Genomic DNA, 27,901 nt, shown 5'->3' with positions numbered 1-27,901 from the left:
ATCTAATCACACTTGATTTAGTTGTGGTTTGACTAAATTAATCAAAAAAAACTTAACCTATTCACTAGAGGGTTTGATTCACTTATTCTGCCATTGTGTGAGTTAAATCTGTTGATTTCTAAGTTCCTAGTCATGTTTCATCACCTTCTATTCTTTCCCCCTCAATTCATATTTTAAAGTATTCATCAATATGCTCCATCCAGTTCTGATTCTCGATATACTTCTAACTTTCATATCGGTCATTCTTCTTTTTTTTTTTTTTATCTACCGCCGGAAGAATCTATTTACTTCTACTATACTCTTGGGTTTATAGTGTTCCTAGTTCTCCCGTGTCTTTATATTGCTATATGCATCGATATATATGGTTTATAATTTCTGGTTTGTCGTTGGGCTTTATATGTTCCCTTATATTTCAAAGTCTCTGCTTCTGTCTTCTATAATCATTATCATTCACAGTTAATGCTCTCTTTTATTTGCTGCAATTTATACCCCAATTTCTATTTCGGAGTTTTGTCCTTTCGTTTCTTCTTCTTGCGATTAAGCACCGCTTGTAATGGTCCAGAATTCACAGATATGAATTTCGAAATGAACATTGTTAATGTTCTGGGAAGGAAATCGTGATGGCACGATCTTGACTTGTCAAATTACTAAAATACCTTGGAAAAGGCCGAATCATCAAGAAATATTTTCTTGATATTTTAGAGGTTAAATAGAATACAAGAGTCGTATAACATGGCACATGATGATGTTATGATCTGTGAATCATCACGTTCCATTTAGAAACTCAGCATGACTTACTTTAATATAATCACATTGATCAAGTGTCATTATATTATACTAATTCATGCTTCAGTTCCCAACACTTCTTCAAAATATTCCTATTTTAAACTTGAATGTTTCAGAATTTAGAAACTAAAATAGTTTCTTTTATGATGTAATACAGATAGCGCGAAGAGGTAAATGATTTCAAATAAGAAAAATTAAGAAAATATCTTCAGAAATATGGAGGATATTTATATTGAAAGATATGATGATATTTTAGAATTTCTAATATCAGAGGATGATGAAGAATATTATCCACAGGGGTTTAGAGTCAGGAGCAAGGTATTCGTTAATGACTTCGACAGATACTGAATTATTTGGATCCTTTGAAGTCAGGTTCAGTCTTTGTAATTTGTCCACAGCCTCCTTCCTACTTTGCTCAATCCGTTTTCCAGTTCCAAGACTTCTCTTTTTCTGCGCTTTGCCAGCACACCTATTCATTATCATCAAACTTTTACTGTTAAGGTCGTTTATAGTTTTTTTGCTGCTTCATCAGTATTTTTCCATTTTCGGAGAACCAATTCGTAGTTCGAAGTGTTTTTCAGAATCTTCACATTCAAAATAAGTCCAGAAGATAGACGTTATATATACACATATAACTGTTGGCGTAGACATGCTGCGAGATTTCAAAATACTGATTGCTAATTCCCAATGATTCGTATGGAAATTCTCATTACAAGATGCGAATGAGTAAATGATGGGGTTTCAATGAATAATTATAATGACTTTTTGGAGAGGCTAAAGTCAAAGGGTAATGAAGTTGTTGATACATCTGTTAATAATGTGGTGGAATGTAAAAGGTTTCCTGGTAACGATGGTGTATATCTCAAGGTTATAATAAGGTTAGTCTGACTGAAAAGTCGAAGTTGACTTGCTGGAGCTGTGACAAAACTAGCTACTTTGAATAGGAGTCGCAAAGTTATTTTTGCTAATAAATGCTAAAGAATCTGACGCGGATACGTTGTTTAAACTTTTACTTTGGTTTCAAGAGTTTTTCGGGTACATAACTATGGGTAACATGTGGTTGGATCATCATCTCGATTGCTCATCATTCGAAGTGTCTTCAGAAATTTTTGAAGGGTTTGAACACAGATTGTAATCATTAACATACATTTGATGTTCTAACACAGTTTTGAAGTCAAAATATAGCTTGTGAAAGATGTAAGAATCTAAGAGTGATGATTTTGGTCATATCTCAAGTTGAATTTTGAGATTTCAAAATCAGAATATGTAATTAAATTTTGAATGAGTATGGTTGTTTTGATTTCTATAAAAGAATGTATATTGTTGTGAAAGTAGGGAGTATAATGGATGATTTGCTGAATCAGATTCGAAGAATGTAATATATTAATTGTGAATTTATATATCTCTCGGGTATTACCTACCCGTTAAAAAAAATTTCACAATTAATATTTTGTACAAAAGAATTTTATTACAGTCTTTATGAAAATATATATATGTATATTTTCTTCAGATATAACATAGATTTAATGAGTTAATGTTAAATTAAACTCATTTGATTTACGGTTGAAACTAGAATTGAATAATCTCTAAAGGCTTTAAAAAGTACATAACTTTTACGTAGTATTTCTTTAATGACATTGAAATTATGAATCAATACTTCGTTATTTGTTGATGTATGATGTTCGGTTCGTGGAATTCTTGTGAATTTCGCAAAGTACGAATGATGTTATCTGAAAAGTTTCGGGTACATCGATGATGAAAGTGTAAAATCAAATATATACTTGATTTATTATGAATTGGAATTTGTTGAATTGCGACAAAGATTGTAGTTAACGCTGGTTAAGTTGCGGCTGAAGGATGTACATTATTGCATATTTGTAATATGAATTAACCGAGTTGTTAAGATTCACACACAATAGCTTAGCACGGAAAAATTTATTTTTATTTCAAAATATAAAAATATACATATAATTTCTTCAAAGGGAATGAGTTAATTCTTCATAACTCGTTGATACAATATACGGGTTATTGATTCGTAATGATGTCCATAGTGATTCTTGAGCTGACGGAGTTTGTGATGTTATATGTGTTGTTGATTCTGATGTTGATTGTACTGATGATGCTGGTGACGCTGACGGTACTGTTGATGCTGTTGGTAAAACAAGTTTAGCTTGTTAATCACACACTATTTTTGTCAGGGTTTCTACTCTTCCTTCTATCATTTTGGTTCGCTTAACTGATTTATGGTTAGGGCTAGATTAGATAATCTCTAAGACTTTAGAGATTACATAATCTGCGCGGAATGTTTCTCCAATGAAGTTATGAATTAATACTTCGTCGGTTATTGTTGTTGGTATTCCTTGGTATCTACAGGGGGTATGACATTGGTGCTCGTGGGACAGAGTGTAAAGTTGAGGTTTACGACGTGGTTGTGGTTGGGGTGGTAATGGTACTATTGGCATTGATGATGGTGTTACTGGTTATGCTGCTGATGATGCTGCTGGTGTTTGTAATCTCTTCACCATATTCTCCAAAGCCACTACCCGAGCGTGAAGTTCGTTGACTTCTTCTATTATTCCAGGATGATTGTCGGTCGGAACGAGCGGATAAATAAAATCTAAAATTTGATGTAATATATAATCGTGACGAGATACTCTGGAAATGAGCGAGAAAATGGTGTTTCGAACAGGTTCGCCGGTAAGTGCTTCAGGTTCTTCGCCAAGAGGGCAATGTGGTGGATGGAAAGGATCGCCTTCTTCCTGTTTCCAATGATTGAGGAGGCTACGAACCCATCCCCAATTCATCTAGAATAGGTGATGTCTGATTGGTTGATCCATTCCGGTCACACTGCTTTCGGAGCTTGAGTGAGATTCCATTTCGGAATCCGAGTGACTTGAACTGATGACAAATTCTATTTCGTACGATTGGATAAAGGATTTTCTATATAAAAATGATTTTTCGGCTATTGGGTGGTATTCTATTTACATAGGATATCTATATATAGAGATCAAAAGATTTCATAGATTACGGAGTAATTTGCGGGATATGTCAGGCAAAGTTTAAAGTAACAGATACGATAAGATATGATTTAGCAGATACGCTATGATATGAATTTTGTCTATACACTACTCATGCAATTAATGTAGCAAGACGTGTCTAGACTAATAATGATAAGCAGGTAATTTCCTATGGATGATAAGCAGATGATTTCCGACTAGAAATGATAAGCAAAACTTTTGACATGCAGACACGGTCGAAGTCCAGACTCACTAATGCATCCTAACGACTTATCAGTTAGACACACTAATGCAGACCTGGTTCGCTAAGACCACCGCTCTGATACCAACTAAAAGAACCCGTTCATATACATTATGAACGATTCACAATAGTTGATTACATTGCGAGGTATTTGACCTCTATATTATACATTTTGCAAACATTGCATTCGTTTTTAAAAGACAATCTTTCTTTACATCGAAAATTGACAGGCATGCATACCATTTCATAATATCCACTATCCAACTATAAATTGATTTAATAATAATCTTTGATGAACTCAATGACTCGAATGCAACGTTCTTCGAAATATGCTATGAAAGACTCCAAGTAATATCTTTAAAATGAGCAAATGCACAGCGGAAGATTTCTTTAACACCTGAGAATAAACATGCTTTAAAGTGTCAACCAAAAGGTTGGTGAGTTTATTAGTTTATCATAATCATTTATTTCCATCATTTTAATAGACCACAAGAATTTCATTTCCAGTTCTCATAAATATACGTCCCATGCATAGAGACAAAAATAATCATTCATATGGTGAACACCTGGTAACCGACATTCACAATATACATATAAGAATATCCCCATCATTCCGGGATCCTCCTTCGAAATGATATAAATTTCGAAATACTAAAGCATCCGGTACTTTGGATGGGGCTTGTTGAGCCCGATAGATCTATCTTTAGAGTTCGCGTCAATTAGGGTGTCTGTTCCCTAATTCTTAGATTACCAGACTTAATAAAAAGGGCATATTCGATTAGATAATCCAACCATAGAATGTAGTTTCGATCACTTGTGTCTATTTCGTAAAGCATTTATAAAAGCTGCGCATGTATCCTCAGTCCCAAAAATATATATTGCAAAAGCATTTAAAAAGGGAGCAAATGAAACTCACCATACTGTATTTTGTAGTAAAAATACATATAACATCATTGAACAAGTGTAGGGTTGGCCTCGGATTCACGAACCTATATTAATTATATATATTTATATGACGGTCAATATTTGTCTAACAATTTAGGCCAAGTCATAGTGTATCACAATCCTAATGCTCGAGTCTAATATGCAAAGATCGACGAAAATTAGTTTGACTCAAAAATGATTTTCAAAAGTTTATAAATGATTATTATATAATTTAAATATCGTCGCTTTATATTTTTAAAAATATTTTTAAAAGATTGAATAGAGTAAATAATATAATTCATTTATTAATAAATAAAATTTTATATTAAAATATACTTTCATATGTCTTAAGTAGTAAAATTTATAGAGTTCGTTTAATATCATAAAAATATTGCGATAGATTCTATTGAGGTAATTATATAATTTGTATCACATTTTTATTTGATAAAATAGCATTGGTAATAATAATTAGTAGAAGTCGTATTATTTTGTATTAATAATTACAATAATTAAGTGTTAATAATCTTAGTTTTACTTATAATAATACTAATGAATATAAATATTATAATAATGATAACCCTAGTAACTATTTTAATGATAATAATAATAATAATGATAATAATAATAATATTTAGTAAAAACTTAGAACGACGATAATAATAATAATTTTTACGAAATTTCAATAGGCTATAATTTATAATCCGTCCATCAGATCCCTTTGGCATCTAAAGGAAAAGTTATTAATTTGTCACTAGCTTTCCAATGACATGCATATCTTATACCTTATTTCATCCCTAGTATAACAACCTTTAAGATTCAACATAACTTATCTAAGGGCAATATCAAATATACAAGCATGCATAATCCTATATTCTCGAGCACTAATCAGGGATACACTATTAGTAAATAAAAGTTAAGTTATGAGTGCTCACGTATCAATATTGAGATTCAATATTGCAGGAAAGGTACGCAAACGCAACGGAGATGACAAACACTAGATTGACTCCACGAACTATACCCCTGATCCATACCCATAACCTCCATAGCTATAACCCATAATTTCCTTAGCCCTATCCTACTCGAAAAACTCCTTTTAAGATCACGCGGGCAGAGCCCTGTCGTAGTATTTTATGTATAATACTAATAATATTAATACTCCTAACCATAAAATTAATATTAGTAATAATAATAATAATAATAATAATAATAATAATAATAATAATAATAATAATATATAATTATATATGGAGAGAATCAGAGAGTAGATAGATAGATAGTATGAAAGTTCGGCCAGAATAATCAAGCTTAAATAATGTGACAAGCATCAAGACCCATGCGAGTTCTTCTTTCTTTACATGTGGTCGCATGACCTTATTTCCCAGCTCATATCCCACTTTGAGCTCCGCCGACACCCGTAAATATTATTATTATGTATTTAATATATTTAATTTATATAATTACTTATATAATATATTATATTTACGCTCATGGTAAAAATATAATTTTTACTAAAATGACACGTACGTTGTCACTCAACTCATGTACCACTTTCAGTTTTTCGTGCGCACTTTCGTGCGTTTAGAAAACTAGCCTTTTACATTACGTGACGTGTACCTTTTACAAAAATTAGACTTCCTCCTTAGTAATTTACCTTTATAAAAATATAACTTATAAAGTTGAGCGTTGTGGTCATTTCCTTCTATAAATCAAAGTCTCGTTGTTTGTCAAAATATTTTATTTTTAAATTAATCGTTTTGTGACATGTACCTTTGTTAATAACTAGACCTAAATAAATTAAAAACTAACCCACTCAAAGTGTTACTTAATCTTTTGAGTATTTTGGTCATTTCCTTAACTTTCTAATTACTATATCTTAATATTTATCGAATCAAATAACCAAATGTTACCATCCTTTATTTAACTAATATATCTAATATACCTAAACATGTTGTAACCAACATTTACGTTTATTTAAACAAAGACTTTTTAATAACAAGTTCTATTATATCGAAAACGGTTTTGCACGTTTAAAAATAGATCTATAAAATATTATGAAATTCCATTCTCCACTAACCCTTGTCTAATCCTCAATAATAACACTTTTGTTCTTACATATAATCACTTTTCCAAATATTCCGAATACCGTTAAAAGTAAGGGTTTTCTAATTCAAAGTGGACCTCATAACAGAGACTCATGATCATAGTTCAATGTATCCGATAATTCAATCATTTGATATTATCTTTTAATCTCGTCGATAAACTTACACCGAACAAATACGTTTATGTAACATATTATTCATTCAATACCTTGATAACATTTCCAAGTTCATAAAATAGATCTCATAGCTTATATTCATATTAACTAATCCGTTCAATGTTTTATTAATATATCTCAATTTAATAATCACACATGTATATGTATATATATTTATTTACACATAATTGTTCGTGAATCGTTAGGCATGGTCAAAGGGTAATTGATTACATGAATATAGTTTCAAAGCTTTCGAGACTTAACGTTACAGATTTTTGCTTATCGTGTCGGATATATATAAAGATTAAAGTTTAAATTTGGTTGGAAATTTCCGGGTTGTCACATGTTGTGCGTGTGATTTACACGTTCGTGGTCTAACCGCTTTGCATTCCTTAGAATGGCGACGGGAAATGGGATCGAGACGAACGACGCTGAGTTTAACGCTAGAGTTGCGGCCGCCGTTGCGGAGCAAATGAGTGCGTTTCGAGAAGAAATGGATAGGAAGTATTCCGAATTTCGAAATGGTGGAGAAATGGAGCATTGTCTTAAGAGCTTCATGAGGTCTAAACCTCCGATGTATGACGGGAAACCGGATCCTTTAGTAAGCACAACTTGGATCTCGGATGTTGAAGGGTGTTTTCGTACTATTGAATGCCCTCCCGAGAAAAAGACAAGACTCGCTACTAGTTTATTGCGGGGTAGGGCGAAGGATTGGTTGGATGGTAAGATTGATCTTGTCGGTGGTGAGCCGTTTATGGCATTATCGTGGGACGGTTTTAAGAAGGAATTCTTCGAGGAGTTCCGGACTTCGGCCGACTTGTCGGAATTGCGTGATGAGTTGCGAAACTTGCAACAGGGATCTATGGATTTGAATACTCTCAAGACGACCTTTATGGCGAAGACTTGTTTTTTTGCCCAGAGTATTTAGGGAATGATCGGTTGTTGATGGAGGATTTCTATCGAACCTTGAATGATGACTTGAAGAATAAGATTAGTCGGGGTCACGCGAAATCGTTTGCGGAATTATTCGCCGTGGCTAGAGGTTTCGAGTCGTATTCACGATCAAAGAAGGGTGAACCTTCGAGCGAGAGAAGGGTTGTTTCGCATGGTGCTCCGAGTAAGAGGACTAAGGGTCCGAGTGTGAGCACGGGTGGTACACGGACGGGTATATTGGATTCTAGTGCGTCTAGATGTTACAATTGTGGCATAAGGGGTCACAAGTCGTGGGAATGTTCGGTACCAAAAGGCGATGGCATGGTGTGCTTCAATTGCCAAGAAGAAGGACATCGTAAGTCGGAATGTCCCAAGTTAGCGGGGACGGGGCCGGCAAGGAGACGTTAAGGTACGTTTCGTTTTAATAAATATGTCTTTTGATTATTTATTAAGTGCCGTTTGAAGTTGAGTTTATTAAATGCATTGTGTTGTGCATGTTATTGATATGGGTGACGTTCCTAATGGAAGTACCCTATGATGACGTTTTGATTGACGGGCGAAGGGCGTAAGACTTGGAGTAACCAAGCATTCCTTGATATTTGTAAAATGTTTCTACCAAGCCATGGAAATGGGTTGGTGTTCGGTTGTTAAGCACGTGTTCGCTTTTGTGTTGAGGTCGATGAACCGTGAGGTTCGACGGGTGGGCTGAAACCCTTGAGATCGAGTGTTTTGAATCTCGATGTATGTTGGTAATGGAGTCTTTATGACGCGACATTAGGTGCCTCTTTTATACCTACTAGCGTGGTGTTCGACTCCGATTATGTTGCGGTTACATTGTACTTAGGGTACCGAAGTGAAATCCTTAGGTACATGAGTGACTAGGTGTAATTTGACAAACTAAAGCAATTGGATGATTGCGAAGGTATGGTTTGTGTAATCGTGGTACACTTTTTGCTCAAAGTGTTTAAGGATTGATTGAAATCCTTTGTGTGCTCAAGGCTGGAGCAAGATATGGTGACGGGTCGTGTGAGCCCAATCTTTGTAAAGTCTACCTTAGGTAGCATTGTACGGTTGTACGAGTTGTGGATATGGGACGTAGTTCCAAATGGGGGAGTTACACTCCCGCACGAGGAAGTTTTAGTGTGAGATTTCGGATGATGCTTTTGGTAGATCCGGAAAATGTTGTCGAGACCTGATTTTGGTCGATTTGTGGTAGATTACAATTTCGGATAAATTGTACTTATGGTTTGGATTTGAATTATCACCGAGGTGGTAATGTGGTAAATCTCGATTGAGAGATAATGGACGTGTTTGGCGAGCAAGGTGAAATCCTTCGGTTAAGGGAGGTGTGTGTCGGATTCTCTTCTAGAGAATAATTGTTTTGTGCCTATGTTTGATATAGGTGGTTCTTGCTCGTGTATGTGAATGGTTAGTGGTATCCGTTAGGATTCACTATGGCGTAGCAGAGCGCGATGTTACGCTACTCGTCGTTCGAGGCCAAAAGGGCGTTGATTGATGAAGCATGACTTTCGGGTCCGCTGACTTCATCATGGTATTGGTGATTGATGAAGCATGACCTTTAGGGTCCGCTGACTTCATCATGGGAGTATGCGATTGGTGGAGCATGACCTTCGGGGTCCGCTGATTTCATCATGAGCGAGGTGTTATATCGGTGAAGCATGACTTTCGGAGTCCGCTGACTTCATCCGGTGTTGAGATTGGTGAAGCATGACCTTCGGGGTCCGCTGACTTCATCATGGGATTATTGATTGGTGAAGCATGATATTCGGGTTCGCTGTCTTCATCATGGTAGTGAATCGCGTGTAGTTCGGATTCACTAAGGCGCGTGTGTTTTCGGCCAGCCTTCGTGTTGTGTGATCTGTCGGTTGTTTTATACACCGATGGTGGGGTCGTAAGGACTGTGATGTTGATCTGTTGGTTGTTTTATACACCAATGGTGGGGTCGTAAGGACCGTGTTGTGTGATCGATCGGGTGTTTTTATACGCCGATGGTGGGGTCGCGAGGACCATGTGGTATGATTAGTGATGTGATAGCCGTGTTTCGCTCACGTGTTGTTACGGGTGTGACGATTGTCGATTTTGTACACCTTTGGATTTGGCGTTTTCATAGTCGTTTTGGGCGCTATCGGTTTTAGCCTTTTGATTATGATGTTACGGTAGTTGCGTATTGATCGTATTGCGCACTACAAGGGATGTTTAGTGATTGGTGTTATCCGTCAGGATTCGTTGGTTCAGTCTTCATCGTTTCGGATTGTTGACCTTATGTTGAGACTTGGTTGCTTTTAGCGTTGTACTCGGTAAGGGTACGCTAAGGGGTTGATATCTCTGTACGAGATTGGTTGAGTTTTCCAGATGTTAGGGAATGAGCATGGTTTTAGTGCTCGGATTGTAGATTTGATAAATCGCGGGTGACGATTTAGTTGTTAAAGGCAATTCAGTGGGAAGAATTGCTTAGGAAAGTCGGTTTGGACTTATGTTTGAGGACCGTGAAGTGTGGTCCGTTTGGTTAAATGACAAGGATCACGAGGACGTGATCGAGTCTAAGTGGGGGAGAGTTGTAACACCCCGTTTTTCCCCGTACATGATTTATAGGTGTATTGTGTATGTACGACAGGCGTATGAAGGGTTCGATACATGTTTGGGTGTTAAAGTCTTGTATGCGAGAAAATGTGTCAGGCCACGTTGGGTGTCGCGGCGCGACAAAGGGAGCCGCGGCGCGGCGTTTCAAATAAATCCAGATCAGAAAGCTTGTTAACAAAGTCACCAGTTCGAGGCAATCGTCGCGGCGCGACGAATTAGGCCGCGGCGCGGCGAATGGTGTGAACTGGCACCAGATTCTTGTAAATTTAAATGAAGTTCAAGGGCAATTTGGTCTTTTCGCGTTTGAGCCAGATTTGAGGATTTAACCTCATCCATTCATTTCATTTCTCATTTTAATTTCCCTTTTCTTTTCATTTTTCCTCTCAAACTCAAACACCCATTTAATTTCAAAAGGATTTTTGGAAAGGAAGGATCGGGAGTTGATCCTTGGCGTAGTTGACAAGTGTGTTCTCCTCGTTCTTAGCTACACGGTGATACTAGTGGTAAGCTCTAACTCCGAAATTCATTTTCGTGTTCATCATTCAAGTTTAGGGCTTTTGATTGTATGATTCATAGGTGAAACCCATTTAGTTGTTAATTGAAGGTTAACACCAAGATTCGGGTTTTTTGTTGTTAATGTCGGGTTTTGGGTTTGGTGTGCAAGTTCATGCTTGTAAGACTTGTAAATGGTGTATAATCACTAGTATTAGTGATTATTGAGGTTTTGGGGACATTTAGGGTTCTTGGAGTTGACTAATTTTGACTAGAGCCAAAATTAGGGTTTGGTGATGATTTTGACCCGATTGTTGATTTATTAAGGTTTATAAACTTAAAATGGATTAAGTTGAAGTATTAAAATCGAGTTAAAGGTGTTTTGGTGTCAAAACTTGTAAATGGTGAGATTTTGACCTTATGGGTCAAAATTAGGGTTTATGGGCAATTTGGAGATTTGTAAGTGTTTAACACTTGTGTTCGGGTTTAATTGGCGTGTTAGGACCATTCTCACTTGTGTTAGTGATTATTGGTTAATTTTGGGCGCGGTTTGTACTTGGAAGTGCATTTGGGTCGAATTTGCACTAAGTGTCAAATTGGGTTGGTTTGTAAATCCAATCTAAGTGTGTTGTTGAATTTGTGATAATGGAATAGGTACTTTCCATTAACGAGTTGCGGATTACTTGGTTGCATTCATCAAGGCTTAAGGTGAGTGTTAATATCCTATATGCATATGTATGTGTAGGATGGGTGCGGGTCGGGTGAAGTGGTTCTCGGTTATAGAGCTCACTTCACATATAGGTGGATTGATGGACTTGTGTGTAGGTCCAATTGGCACGGTTGTGCGTTTTGGTTGACCATCTTTGACGAGGTGCACACCTTGCGTGTACTCTATCACATGGGCGTGTGATGTGGATTATATAACCCCAATGGCGAAGGGTTAATATTGTGAGTGGAATAATTATGCGTTTACGTATATAATGTATTTATTTGTGTAGTATGAATGTGGTATTGTCGCGGTGTTCAAGACACCACATTCTAAGTAACGAGTAGTAGTGTCGCGGTGTTTAAGACACTACTCATTGTTTGATTGGCATGTGGTATTGTCGCGGTGGTTGATAATGCTAAAAATGAACACATATTTCATAGCATTATTCCTCAAGAAAAACAAGATTTTAGTTGCAATTGTTCTATTTACAAGTGATATTCGTTTAAATAATAAAAGGTGAAGACAAAAGGCAGATTCGACGAATTGAAGACGGAAAGGTCCAAAAAGCTCAAAAGTACAAGATACAATCAAAAAGGTTCAAATTATTGATGAGGAACGTCTAAAAATGACAAGAGTACAAGTTACAAAACGCAAAGTACACGATATAAAATTGTACGAAAGGACGTTCGAAAATCCGGAACCGGGACATGAGTCAACTCTCAACGCTCGACGCAACGGAGCTGAAAGTACAAGTCAACTATGCACAAGAATATAATATAATATTTAAATAATTCATAATAAGAATAATATTAAATAATAAAAAGTTGTTAATTGAGCATAGTTCAGGGGTCATAAATGAAAATTCAAATTTATATTTTGCCTATAAAAGGCATGTAATTCGATGAATTGGAACGACACCTTTTACATCTTTTTCTTTTCTTATATCTTTCTCTATCGTAATATTAATATAAATATTATAATAATAATTTTAATTTTAATCTTAAATTATAATAATAATAAGATTATGATAGAGAATGTTTTGAGTGTATAAGTCGAAATTCTGTCCGGGTAACGCTACGCTATTTTTAATCATTGTAAGTTATGTTCAACCTTTTTACATTAATGTCTCGTAGCTAAGTTATTATTATGCTTATTTAATCCGAAGTAATCATGATGTTGGGCTAATTACTAAAATTGGGTAATTGGGCTTTGTACCATAATTGGGGTTTGGACAAAAGAACGACACTTGTGGAAATTAGACTATGGGCTATTAATGGGCTTTATATTTGTTTAACTAAATGATAGTTTGTTAATGTTAATATAAAGATTTACAATTGGGCGTCCCTATAAATTACCATATACACTCGATCGGACACGATGGGCGGGGTATTTATATGTACGAATAATCGTTCATTTAACCGGACACGGGAATGGATTAATAGCCACTAGAATAATTAAAACAGGGGTGAAAATTATGTACAAGGACACTTGGTATAATTGATAACAAAATATTAAAACCTTGGGTTACACTCAGTCGACATCCTGGTGTAATTATTAAACAAAGTATTAAAATCTTGTTACAGTTTAAGTCCCCAATTAGTTGGAATATTTAACTTCGGGTATAAGGATAATTTGACGAGGACACTCGCACTTTATATTTATGACTGATGGACTATTATGGACAAAAACCAGACGGACATATTAAATAATCCAGGACAAAGGACAATTAACCCATGGGCATAAAACTAAAATCAACACGTCAAACATCATGATTACGGAAGTTTAAATAAGCATAATTCTTTTATTTCATATTTAATTTCCTTTATTTTATATTTAATTTCACTTCTAATTATCGCATTTTTATTGTTATTGTATTTAATTGCACTTTTAATTATCGTACTTTTTAATTATCGCAAGTTTATTTTATCGCACTTTTATTATTCGCAATTTCATTATCGTTATTTACTTTATGCTCTAATTTAAGTCTTGTATTTATTTTTAATATTTTACATTTGGTTTTAACTGCGACTAAAGTTTTAAAATCGACAAACCGGTCATTAAACGGTAAAAACCCCCCTTTATAATAATAATATTACTTATATATATATATTTGTATTTTTATAATTATTGTGTGTAAAAAAATATAGTGTTATACTTCACGAGCTCCCTGTGGAACGAACCGGACTTACTAAAAACTATACTATAATACGATTAGGTACACTGCCTATAAGTGTTGTAGCAAGGTTTAAGTATATCCACTCGATAAATAAATAAATAACTTGTGTAAAATTGTAGCATATTTAATAGTATTTCGCACTAAAAATAATACTATTTTGTATACACCCCCTACGACATCAAGTATTTTTGGCGCCGCTGCCGGGGACTCGGCGAAACACTATATTTTTAATTTATATTTGTAAAAAAAAAAAAATGACACGCTTTGTCCCTCTTTTGTTGTACTAGTTTAAAAAAAAAAAAAACCCATTATCAATATTAATTAGAAATAAGTTTGAAAAATATATATATATATATATATATATATATATATATATATATATATATATATATATATATATATATATATATATATATATATATATATATATATATATATATATAAGGAATTAAAATCCTTTCTTTTTAATACAAAACAACAAAGTCTATCCATTTACTTCGTTTCAATTTGGAACCACTTAATAATGAATGGTGCAAATGACACCAACAGATTACTAATAATTTTGGCTTTTAAGCTTGTAGGCCCTTCCAAATAATTCTACAACAGACGAGTCAATAAATATTTGAGAATTTGCAATATTCAAATTTGGGGTATTTTTAATATTATAAGGGCCTACAAGGATCATCTAGATTTAACTATCTGTGCTAGTGGTAAGTGATAACAACAACAAAAAAAAAAAAAATTAATACTGAGACAATATTTGATCACACGTTCAAAATTCTATGGGGTCACACCTTTGATAATTAAATATGTAGGCATATGGGAAATTTAGGGATCTAGACAATTTGACAATAACTGGCAAGGTTCCAAATGACATATAGATAAATATTTAAATATATAAGATATTCTATAGTAAAATAAAAAATAAAAAAAAACTTTATTTTTATTGTTTTCTTTTAACTTATAGTTTATTTTAAGTTTAAGTTATACTCGTATTTTAAACTTGTAGTTTAAATTTGTAAGTTAGAAATCTATTTTTATATTCTTAGATAATACCTTATATTTTGTTAATTTTTTTTTTTTTTTGTTATATATTTCTTAGTTCGTAGTTATAGTTTTAATTTTTAGTATTTTAGATTTGCCGTAAAATCCCTTAAGTGCTTATTCCTTAGACTAAGTTTTAGGTGCTTTAGAATTTTGCGACGCCATTTTTCGCGCTATTTTCTTATTTTTATTTTTTAACGCGTTTACCTATGTATCAATTACAATTCCAATTAGTGATCTCTATTTGTAGTTTTAATTTTAAGATAGTGATAGTTATAAGGTTGGATTAACCGCGTGTTTACAAACCACTCTTCGTCTTTTTCATTTTTCGACACTTTTCGACGCGCACTCTTTTTCTCTCTTATTTCTCGCCATTCTAGTTTTTAGGACTTAGAATTTTTTCTACTTCTTCTCTAAATTTCTTAAAATTACGAAAATTTATTTTAAGTGGTTAAATTGATAGACATCAAAATTTTCTGGTTCGTAGTAATAGTTGGATTTGTACGTGGACCGGGTTATTGGAGCCAAACAGTACTCAATTATATTGAGACCAAACGAATCCTGCCCCTCTGCTGCATCTTTTGGCTATTCGAAACGTGGGCAAAATCAGAAAAGTCTATTGATTGGATAACTTATATAATTTTTCTTTCCTTTTTAAAAACTAATAGGATATTCAGTGAATGCACCGAGCAAGACGTTCACCACCTTTTGTACGTTCACCACCTGTAACTAGATCAAGACATTTAGCAAATATAACCGCCGTTGATTTCTCTTTAGAATCGTCATCCAGTCGACCAAGTACTCCAATTCAAATTTCCGATAATCCATTTTTTGAACCCAACCTCACAATTGAGAATCCAGAGAATATTCAGGAACGGTTCGTAGATCCTGAACCATTAAACTTTCCTCCGGAACCACCAATCATTCAAACAGAGATTGTTGAGGAACGAACCATTAAATCAGAATCATCTAGTGATACCGATTCAACAAATTCAATTATGGAGAATCTGGAACCTCTAAGTATGGAAGACCGAATGAGAGCTAAACGCACTGGCCAAGGACACGCAATTACTCATCTAGACATTAATGCGCCAGATTATGAAATCAAAGGACAAATTCTACACATGGTGACTAATCAATGCCAATTTAGTGGTGCGCCGAAGGAAGATCCAAATGAACATCTACGTACCTTTAATAGGATCTGCACACTATTTAAAATCCGAGAAGTGGAGGATGAACAGATATATCTCATGTTATTTCCCTGGACTTTAAAGGGAGAAGCCAAAGATTGGTTGGAATCGTTACCTGAAGGGGCGATTGATACATGGGATGTTTTAGTTGACAAATTTCTTAAACAATTCTTTCCTGCATCTAAAGCCGTAAGACTTCAAGCAGAAATTGTTACGTTCACACAGAAACCAAATGAAACTCTATATGAGGCGTGGACAAGATATGGAAAGTTATTAAGAGGATGTCCGCAACATGGTTTAGACACCTGTCAAATAGTACAAATATTCTACCAAGGATGCGACATCACTACAAGGAAAGACATAGATATAGCAGCTGGTGGTTCTATTATGAAGAAAACCGAAACTGATGCTTACAAAATTATTGATAACACTGCTTCCCACTCACATGAGTGGCACCAAGAAAAAGATATCATTAGATCATCTAAAGCAGCTAGAGCCGATTCTAGCCATGACTTAGATTCCATTTCCACAAAGATAGATGTTGTGGAGAGACGAATGGAAAAGATGACTAAAGATATTCACTCAATACGAATTAGTTGTGAGCAGTGTGGAGGACCACATTTGACAAAAGATTGTCTCAGTATTGAATTAACAATGGAACAAGGAGATAATATTTCATACATAAACCAAAGGCCTGGAAATAATTATCAGAATAATTATCAACCGCCAAGACCGATTTACAATCAAAACCAAAATTATAACCGAAATATTCCATACAACAACCAACAAGGTCTTAGCAATCAACAAGTATCTAATAATACTTACAATCAGCAAAGACCTAATTTTCAAAATAAACCACCACAACAAACCGATGATAAAAAGCCGAATTTAGAAGATATGATGACGAAGCTAGTTGAAACTCAAACGCAGTTTTTCACATCTCAGAAACAAACCAATGAACAAAATGCTCAAGCATTTAGAAATCAACAAGCTTCTATTCAAAATCTGGAACAAGAAGTAAGTAACCTAGCAAGATTAATAGGTGAAAGAAAACCGGGAAGTCTACCTAGTAATACAAATGCTAATCCCCGGAATGAAACAGCTAAAGCCATTACCACAAGAAGTGGTACAACACTTAAACCACCTGAAATACCTGTAACTTCTGATGAAGCTATTCCTACTCCACAAGAACCACAACCTGATCAAGATAAGGAAAAAGAACCGGTAGTTGAGAAGGTTAATGAAGATAACAAAGTTAAGGATAAACCTTATGTTAAACCATACCAACCACCACTTCCTTACCCGAGTAAAATGAAGAAAGAGAAACTTGAAGCCGAGCAATCCAAATTCTTGGATATGTTTAAACAGATAAATGTAAATCTTCCTTTCATTGATGTGATTTCAGGAATGCCTAGATATGCTAAATTCTTGAAAGATCTAATTTCAAATAGAAAGAAAATGGAAGAACTCTCGGCTGTTACTATGAATGCTAATTGTTCAGCAGTGCTGTTGAATAAGATACCAGAAAAACTATCTGATCCAGGAAGTTTCACAATTCCATGTTTTCTGGGTAGTCTTAGTTCAATAGAAACATTGGCAGACTTAGGTGCTAGTATAAATCTAATGTCGTATTCACTATACACTAAACTAGACCTTGGAGAATTGAAACCAACAAGAATAAGCATACAACTAGCCGATAGATCAATAAAATATCCTAGAGGGATAATGGAGAACATGCTAGTTAAAGTTGGTACTTTAGTATTTCCAGTAGATTTTATTGTTTTGGACATGGAAGAAGATTCTCAAGTTCCTCTCATATTAGGAAGACCATTCTTAAACACGGCTAAAGCAATGATAGACGTGTTCGGTAAGAAACTGACCCTAAGTATAGAGGATGAGAGTGTTACCTTTTCAGTTGATAGAGCAATGCAACAACCACAATCTGCAGATGATACATGTTATTATATTCAAACTATAGATGCACATGCAGAATTATTAGAAGAATTTCCAGAATTACAAGGAACAGGAGAATGTTCTTTAGGAGAAGGAACAGAACAAATTGATGAAGCTGAAATGTTAGATACACTAATAGCTAATGGATATGAACCAACAACAGAAGAAATTCAAATGCTAAAAGAAGAAGACAAATATCGATACAAATCATCGATAGAAGAACCTCCGAAATTAGAGTTAAAGCCACTTCCAAACCATTTGGAATACGCTTATTTACATGGTGAATCTGAATTACTTGTAATAATATCGTCTTCTCTTACTGAAAATGAGAAATCACAACTCATTTCTGTGTTGAAAGCTCATAAACCAGCCATTGCATGGAAGATTCATGATATTAAAGGAATAAGTCCTTCGTATTGCACACATAAAATCCTTATGGAAGAAGGTCATAAAACGTATGTGCAACGCCAACGAAGACTAAATCCTAATATGCAAGATGTAGTTAAGAAAGAAATTATTAAATTGCTAGATGCAGGTTTGATATATCCAATCTCTGATAGTCTATGGGTAAGCCCAGTTCAATGTGTACCTAAGAAGGGTGGCATGACTGTCATCACAAATGAAAAAGATGAGCTTATTCCTACTAGGACTGTAACAGGATGGCGTGTATGTATTGATTATAGAAAATTAAATGACGCCACCAGAAAATATCACTTTCCCTTACCTTTCATTGACCAAATGTTGGAAAGATTAGCCGGAAATAGTTACTATTGTTTTCTAGATGGTTTTTCCGGATACTTTCAAATTCCAATAGCACCCAAAGATCAAGAGAAAACCACTTTCACGTGCCCTTATGGTACTTTTGCTTACAAACGCATGCCATTTGGACTTTGCAACGCCCCTGCAACCTTTCAAAGGTGTATGATGGCGATTTTTCACGACATGATAGAAGAATGCATGGAAGTATTCATGGATGACTTTTCAGTCTTCGGTGATACTTTTGAATCATGTTTAGTTAATCTTGAACGAATGCTTATTAGATGCGAACAATCAAATCTAGTTCTTAATTGGGAGAAATGCCATTTCATGGTTAAAGAAGGCATCGTTCTTGGACATAAAATTTCAAAAGAAGGAATTGAAGTGGATAGAGCTAAAGTAGATGTAATTGCTAAACCTCCACATCCCACCAATGTTAGAGGAGTTAGGAGTTTTCTAGGGCATGCCGATTTTTACCGACGTTTCATAAAAGATTTTTCTAAAATTGCCACTCCTATGAATAAACTCCTAGAAAAGGATGCGCCATTCATCTTTTCAGATGAGTGTATCAAATCTTTTAATATTCTTAAAGAGAAACTCACTAATGCGCCGATCATGATAACACCAAATTGGAATCTACCATTTGAACTAATGTGCGATGCAAGTGATTTTGCAATGGGAGCCGTTTTAGGACAAAGGATTGAAAAACGATTTCAACCTATTTATTACGCTAGTAAGACATTACAAGGAGCACAGACGAATTACACAACTACTGAAAAAGAACTCCTTACTATTGTCTTTGCATTTGACAAATTTCGTTCATATCTCGTTCTATCAAAAACAATAGTCTATACCGATCATTCTGCTCTTATATACCTATTTTCGAAACAAGATGCCAAACCACGATTAATTCGTTGGATCTTACTATTACAAGAGTTTGATATTGAAATCCGAGACAAAAAGGGAGCAGAAAATCTCGCCGCCGATCATCTTTCTCGTCTTGAAAATCTCGAATTAGAAGTTCTAAATGAATCAGCCATACAAGACAACTTTCCTGATGAATATCTATTGAAGATAGATTATAAAGAAATCCCATGGTTTGCAGACTATGCAAATTATTTAGTATGTGGATTCCTTGAAAAAGGATTATCGTACCAAAGACGAAAGAAATTCTTCAGTGATATAAAACACTATTTTTGGGAAGATCCACATCTGTTTAAAAGTTATCCCGATGGAATAATACGCCGATGTGTATTTGGAGATGAAGCTAGTAAAATATTAATCCATTGTCACACAGGACCAACAGGAGGGCATTATGGGCCTCAACTAACAGCAAGAAAAGTTTATGATGTTGGATTCTATTGGCCTACAATTTACAAAGACGCACACCTTCTTTGCAAATCCTGTGATGCATGTCAAAGGGCCGGAAAAATAAGTCAACGTGATGAAATGCCACAAAATGTCATCCAAGTATGTGAAGTATTTGACATTTGGGGTATTGACTTTATTGGTCCATTTCTAAAATCTCATAATAATCTATATATACTCGTAGCCATTGATTATGTATCTAAATGGGCGGAAGCACAAGCTCTCCCAACTAACGATGCACGAGTTGTAGTCAACTTTTTAAAACGTCTTTTTGCAAGGTTTGGAACACCGAAAGCTTTAATAAGTGATCAGGGTACTCATTTCTGTAATAATCAACTTGAGAAAGTTCTTAAAAGATATGGAGTAACTCATAAAATCTCCACCGCATATCATCCACAAACAAGTGGACAAGTTGAAAATACCAACCGAGCCTTAAAACGTATTCTAGAGAAAATCGTAGGATCAAATCCGAAGGAATGGTCCATTAAATTGGAGGATGCACTCTGGGCTTTTAGAACAGCCTACAAAACTCCAATTGGAACCACACCTTTTAGACTTGTTTATGGAAAAGCATGTCATCTTCCAGTAGAAATTGAACACAAAGCATTTTGGGCTTTGAAAACATGTAATCTTGATTTACATGAAGCTGGACGTCTACGATTAAGTCAACTAAACGAATTAGAAGAATTAAGACATGAAGCATACGAAAATTCGTTAATCTATAAGGAAAGAACGAAGAAATGGCATGATAAAAGAATCAGAAGTTCAAAAGAATTTAAAGAAGGAGACAGAGTTCTTATTTTCAATTCAAGATTCAAGCTATTTCCTGGAAAATTGAAATCAAGATGGTCTGGACCATTCATAGTAAAAAGAGTTTTCCCATACGGAACGATAGAATTAATAAATTCAAATGGGATGGAATTTAAAGTTAATGGTCACAGAGTTAAACATTACATACATGGTCCGATGGAAGTCGACAACGAAGTTAATCACAATTTCGACACCACAGCTAACTAAGTGTGGGGAGAATCAAGTATTTAAAGGATAATATGTATTTCTGTTAGAGTTAGATTGTCTGTTTTTGTGTAGTTCTCGAAAATGGAACCCGAATGGTCTTTCCCTAGCAGACCCTAAAGAACTAGTCTTCTCCCCCCATTCTGAATTTTTATTTTTTTTAGGTTTTTACAAAATGAAGACTGCCTGTGAACTAAACCATGGTCTAATGCTACACGCTTTGATCACTAAAAGAAATAATGACATACTACCAAGTGAAATAGTATCAGTAATCAGAGAAAGAATGGACGGAGTTAGAAAAGAATCCAGATGCGAAGATAATAAGTTACAATTTGGTAAAGGAAAATCAAAATCCGCAGCGAAAAGAAGAGCACGACACCTAGAAAGATGTCACAAATGCGGAAAATGGTCACATGGAGGTAAATGTTCAAATAATCAAACCTATTCAAATACCGAATTTGTTACTTTATGCAGAGACGGACCGTTCATATGTTTAGAAGAAAAGTCACTGAATGCTCGAGGTTACGCCTATGTAGCCATGGAAAACCAATTAAACCGACTATCTTATGAATGGGATAGATCATATAACTAAGAAATCTATTTCACAGGTATGTCTGTACAGTTTTTATTTTTATTTTTATTTTTAACCTTTTGATAATAAACGCTAATTTGTTCGCTATAAAGTATTAAATTGGTATTAAATAAAATTAGGTTTGGCGACCGAAATTATTGATATCATTCAAAAATTTATTACATCACTGCGAAATTTAACGTTTATTCTTAAGGTATAAATATCTTTAATCAATCAACCCAAAATATTTCAAAAATTCGTCATGAGTTAAATTAGGTCTTGGAACCGAAATTACTTTACCGAAAAGAGGGGCGCATATTTTTGATAATATTTGATTGATTAAAGTGGGATAAAAAGCCAAAAAGATTTTTAATTTTATTTTTACCATATTTTTAAAATTAATATATAAATCTTAAATTAATATTGTAAACTTTATAAAAATAATATATTTAAAATTGTAAATATTTGAAAAATTAATATAAGTTTGGTGTGAATTTATAATATGAATTTTTAAATTAAGTTTGGTGTGAATTTTTAATTTTTAAAATATGAATTTTTTAATTTTATGCATTTCAAATTTTAAGTTTGGTGTGAATTTTTAATATTAATTTTGAATTTTATATTTAAATTGTGTGAATTTAAAAACAAAAATTTACTTTATCTCATTAAGTTAAAAATATGATTTTTAAAATTCGTCGTAAGTTGAAGACTAGGTCATTGAACCGAAATTGCTTTACCCGAGGGAGGGACGAGAGTTATTATTATCATTATTTTTAATCTTATTGAATTAAAGTATGCCAAAAACATTATAAAAAAAAAACCCTAAAAATCTTAGCTTTTAAAACAATCGCTACAAAAAGACAAATTTTAAAATTTTGTCGAAGGACGGACTAGGACATCGATCCGAAACGACCTCGTCCTAAATAACAAGTGAAACAATTTTTTAAAATTAATTAATATTTTTTTATAAGTTAAAGATTTCTAAAAAAAAAATCCAATATGTTTGGAAACTTTGGTAAAATTTAATCATTTTTCTACGCAAATCACCCTCAATAATTTAAATTGTTACTGATTTCTTGCAAATGAGGGCATTGCAAGATCTTAAGTGTGGGAAGGGGTTAAATTCTTTCGAATTTTAAAATTTTTATCTTAAACACTGGGTTACCATTAAAAATACTAGTAACGCAGTAGTTGTATTAGAATCTAGTGCTCTCCGATAACAAGGAACAGCCCTAGTCTTATATACTGACTACCCAATTCTAGTAAAAATTTTCAAAATTTTCAATTAAATGAACTCAAAATCATGTTTATACATATTTATGAACGATAAAACTAGGTTTTAACACCGAAATTATTGTAACCTCGGAAAGGACATAAATTGAGAAACAAACCAAAATGTTAAAAATTCATTTAAGAACGGAATAGAGGAGAACAAAAAGGCAAATAAAAGAAAATAAAAGCCAAGTGTGGAAAAACTTACCAAGTTATCTTAAACATATGTCACATATATCTGTAACAAATAACTGAAAATACTTTTGCTTTGGACTAAACTAAACCATTTTACCCGATGAAAGAAAAGAAGAGATGGATCTACACGATGAATCAATTCCATCATTAAAAGGAAGTAAAGTCTTCCGAAAAAGACACGCGCTTCTTGATTTAGGTCAAGAAGTTGTCGTCCAGACCAGCTGTAGGTTGACGAAAAATCTAGAAAAGTCATCACTAAAATCAGCAGGAAATCCACGGACCTCAGCATTAAACAGGGTCGCCAAGTGGTCAGATTTATCCTAACCATGAGAAGGATTTATCTCGTACAATGGGGGGGCACCATGCAAATTAGCTGGATAAGACTAATGAATCAGATCCCCAGAAAGGATAATCTCCTTAAAGATTAAAAATCAGCTTTTAAGCCTGATATTACTCAATCCTTGAGATTGACCTTAAAGATTGAGAATTTAAACTCATGGAATTCGATGATATCTAAACTCGAGCTTGAACGAGAAAATATTTTGATCAAAATTATAAACCGATTTGTTTTCTGAAAACCCATTTTCAATGCGTTCATTACCATTGAACTTAAAATCCTAGGAATTCACCTGGAATTCATTAGGTCACCTGAACCAAATCGGGTGTCAACCGTAAGAACGGTGGTTGCATAGCATGGTCGGAGACAGGACCTTGTGCCAGACCGAAAAATTATAGGATGATCTTTACTATTGCTCCTACCAAGGATAGTACTAGCATCCGACACGTTAATAAGACCATAATCATCTGCATGTCACGGGACATTGCCTTAACAGTTTCTTATTCATCGCTTTCCTTTACAACCGGACGGTAGTTTACCGAAAGGTAATATACGGAACAAGTAAACTGGATGTGTGCTTTCCGATACCGGGATAGCAGTGGATTACACGAGCCTAAAAGTTTTAGCCAAAATAATGATCCACAAATATATTTTGCAACACCAATGATGGATCAAATCAGAAAACTTGTCTAGGGTAAAATCTAGCTTGAATTTTTAAAAGATCAAATGTTTTCATAAAGATCCAATTTCCTAAAGGATCTACATTTTTATAGTCATGTGGGACTGTAAACCGCCTTTCAAATGTGCACTTTGCTTTAGAAACCGGAAGTAAATCGGCTATTTGATTGCAAGTGTCGTTGACCTAAACCCGAGGAAACTGTGGATGACACACCCACCTTTAACCACATCATTACTACCATTGTTCATACCGCCGTATTGAAATCACTAATGTACAAAGTGTGAAGAATAAAGAAGTGATTCAAGTATTTTTATTTTAAGACTATATTGCTTGAGGACAAGCAACGCTTAAGTGTGGGAATATTGATAATGCTAAAAATGAACACATATTTCATAGCATTATTCCTCAAGAAAAACAAGATTTTAGTTGCAATTGTTCTATTTACAAGTGATATTCGTTTAAATAATAAAAGGTGAAGACAAAAGGCAGATTCGACGAATTGAAGACGGAAAGGTCCAAAAAGCTCAAAAGTACAAGATACAATCAAAAAGGTTCAAATTATTGATGAGGAACGTCTAAAAATGACAAGAGTACAAGTTACAAAACGCAAAGTACACGATATAAAATTGTACGAAAGGACGTTCGAAAATCCGGAACCGGGACATGAGTCAACTCTCAACGCTCGACGCAACGGAGCTGAAAGTACAAGTCAACTATGCACAAGAATATAATATAATATTTAAATAATTCATAATAAGAATAATATTAAATAATAAAAAGTTGTTAATTGAGCATAGTTCAGGGGTCATAAATGAAAATTCAAATTTATATTTTGCCTATAAAAGGCATGTAATTCGATGAATTGGAACGACACCTTTTACATCTTTTTCTTTTCTTATATCTTTCTCTATCGTAATATTAATATAAATATTATAATAATAATTTTAATTTTAATCTTAAATTATAATAATAATAAGATTATGATAGAGAATGTTTTGAGTGTATAAGTCGAAATTCTGTCCGGGTAACGCTACGCTATTTTTAATCATTGTAAGTTATGTTCAACCTTTTTACATTAATGTCTCGTAGCTAAGTTATTATTATGCTTATTTAATCCGAAGTAATCATGATGTTGGGCTAATTACTAAAATTGGGTAATTGGGCTTTGTACCATAATTGGGGTTTGGACAAAAGAACGACACTTGTGGAAATTAGACTATGGGCTATTAATGGGCTTTATATTTGTTTAACTAAATGATAGTTTGTTAATGTTAATATAAAGATTTACAATTGGGCGTCCCTATAAATTACCATATACACTCGATTGGACACGATGGGCGGGGTATTTATATGTACGAATAATCGTTCATTTAACCGGACACGGGAATGGATTAATAGCCACTAGAATAATTAAAACAGGGGTGAAAATTATGTACAAGGACACTTGGTATAATTGATAACAAAATATTAAAACCTTGGGTTACACTCAGTCGACATCCTGGTGTAATTATTAAACAAAGTATTAAAATCTTGTTACAGTTTAAGTCCCCAATTAGTTGGAATATTTAACTTCGGGTATAAGGATAATTTGACGAGGACACTCGCACTTTATATTTATGACTGATGGACTGTTATGGACAAAAACCAGACGGACATATTAAATAATCCAGGACAAAGGACAATTAACCCATGGGCATAAAACTAAAATCAACACGTCAAACATCATGATTACGGAAGTTTAAATAAGCATAATTCTTTTATTTCATATTTAATTTCCTTTATTTTATATTTAATTGCACTTCTAATTATCGCATTTTTATTGTTATTGTATTTAATTGCACTTTTAATTATCGTACTTTTTAATTATCGCAAGTTTATTTTATCGCACTTTTATTATTCGCAATTTCATTATCGTTATTTACTTTATGCTTTAATTTAAGTCTTGTATTTATTTTTAATATTTTACATTTGGTTTTAACTGCGACTAAAGTTTTAAAATCAACAAACCGGTCATTAAACGGTAAAAACCCCCCTTTATAATAATAATATTACTTATATATATATATATTTGTATTTTTATAATTATTGTGTGTAAAAAAATATAGTGTTATACTTCACGAGCTCCCTGTGGAACGAACCGGACTTACTAAAAACTATACTATAATACGATTAGGTACACTGCCTATAAGTGTTGTAGCAAGGTTTAAGTATATCCACTCGATAAATAAATAAATAACTTGTGTAAAATTGTAGCATATTTAATAGTATTTCGCACTAAAAATAATACTATTTTGTATACACCCCCTACGACATCAGTGGTTAAGACACCACATTGTCATGGGAGTGGAATTGTCGCGGTGTTCAAGACACCACTCATTATTTTGATTGGCGTGTGGATTCGTCGCGGTGTTTAAGACGCCACATTGTCATGGGGGTGAATTAGTCGCGGTGTTTAAGACATCACCCGGGGGATTAGTGATTACGCGGTGTTTAAGTAACGCTAATGGATGTTACGAACTCCGACGGTCTCTTACGAGTATCGTTCCCTTGTACGATTGGTTAACCATGGTTATTGTGTTGTAAGCGTAAGCAAATTATGTTATTCGAGAGATATATACATATATATACATATATATTGTATACATATAATGTTGTATTGTCGTGTTGTAGCTAACCCTCCGGGTGTAGCTTATTGGCATTGTTCACATCGTTGTTGGCAAACTTATATTTTGTTGATGTATCTTTAGCTCATTGCTTAGTGATCTTACGGTATGCTTAGACTAGCTTGCCTTTATGTTTGGATGCTCCGGTATGCGATATTTGCTATTTTGTGGCGTGTCCATTTTATGCATATATATGTATGTAGTATATTCTCACTCACTAAGCGTTAGCTTACCCTCTCGTTGTTGATATTTTTATAGGTTCGCATGCTTGGCGGCTCGGGTAAGATTGGGAATTAGAGATCTCGGCTAGGTTGCTTTAGAAGATCTTGCTTTTGGACTCGATTAGGATTTGGGTAGCGTAGTCCCAAATCACCATGCTCGGTTTTGTGTAAACGTAACTAGTCGGGTCATAATGATTATAACCGGTTTACGATTTAATTAATGAACCATTGTATTAAGGAGTTTAAATCATTAATGTATGTTTTAAGTTCGATGAACTTACCTTGATAACAAATACGTTTTGGAATATGTGTAACGGGACCTAAAGTATTATTTAACGCGTATTAAAAGGAAAAATTTTTATGGGCCGGTTTTAATACGGGTTGGGTTGTTTCAAAAAATCATCAAGTAATTTGTTGTTCTAACAATCTAATCCAATGCTCATTTATGTAATGATTGTGAAGGAAGTCAAGTCTTCCAATATGACACACTTGCTAACTTATGTTA

General features: G+C 34.1%; 1 pseudogene; it reads right to left on the bottom strand.

Moving 5' to 3' along the window:
• Positions 1–27,901, bottom strand: part of LOC139843008 (protein SUPPRESSOR OF GENE SILENCING 3-like) — a 65,772-nt pseudogene that overhangs the window by 17,562 nt on the left and 20,309 nt on the right.

This window comes from Rutidosis leptorrhynchoides, chromosome 4 (genome assembly GCF_046630445.1).
Source record: "Rutidosis leptorrhynchoides isolate AG116_Rl617_1_P2 chromosome 4, CSIRO_AGI_Rlap_v1, whole genome shotgun sequence".
Classification (NCBI taxonomy): Eukaryota; Viridiplantae; Streptophyta; class Magnoliopsida; order Asterales; family Asteraceae; genus Rutidosis; species Rutidosis leptorrhynchoides.
Note: the sequence above shows the minus strand (reverse complement) of the source record. Positions and strands in the feature narration are given on the sequence as shown.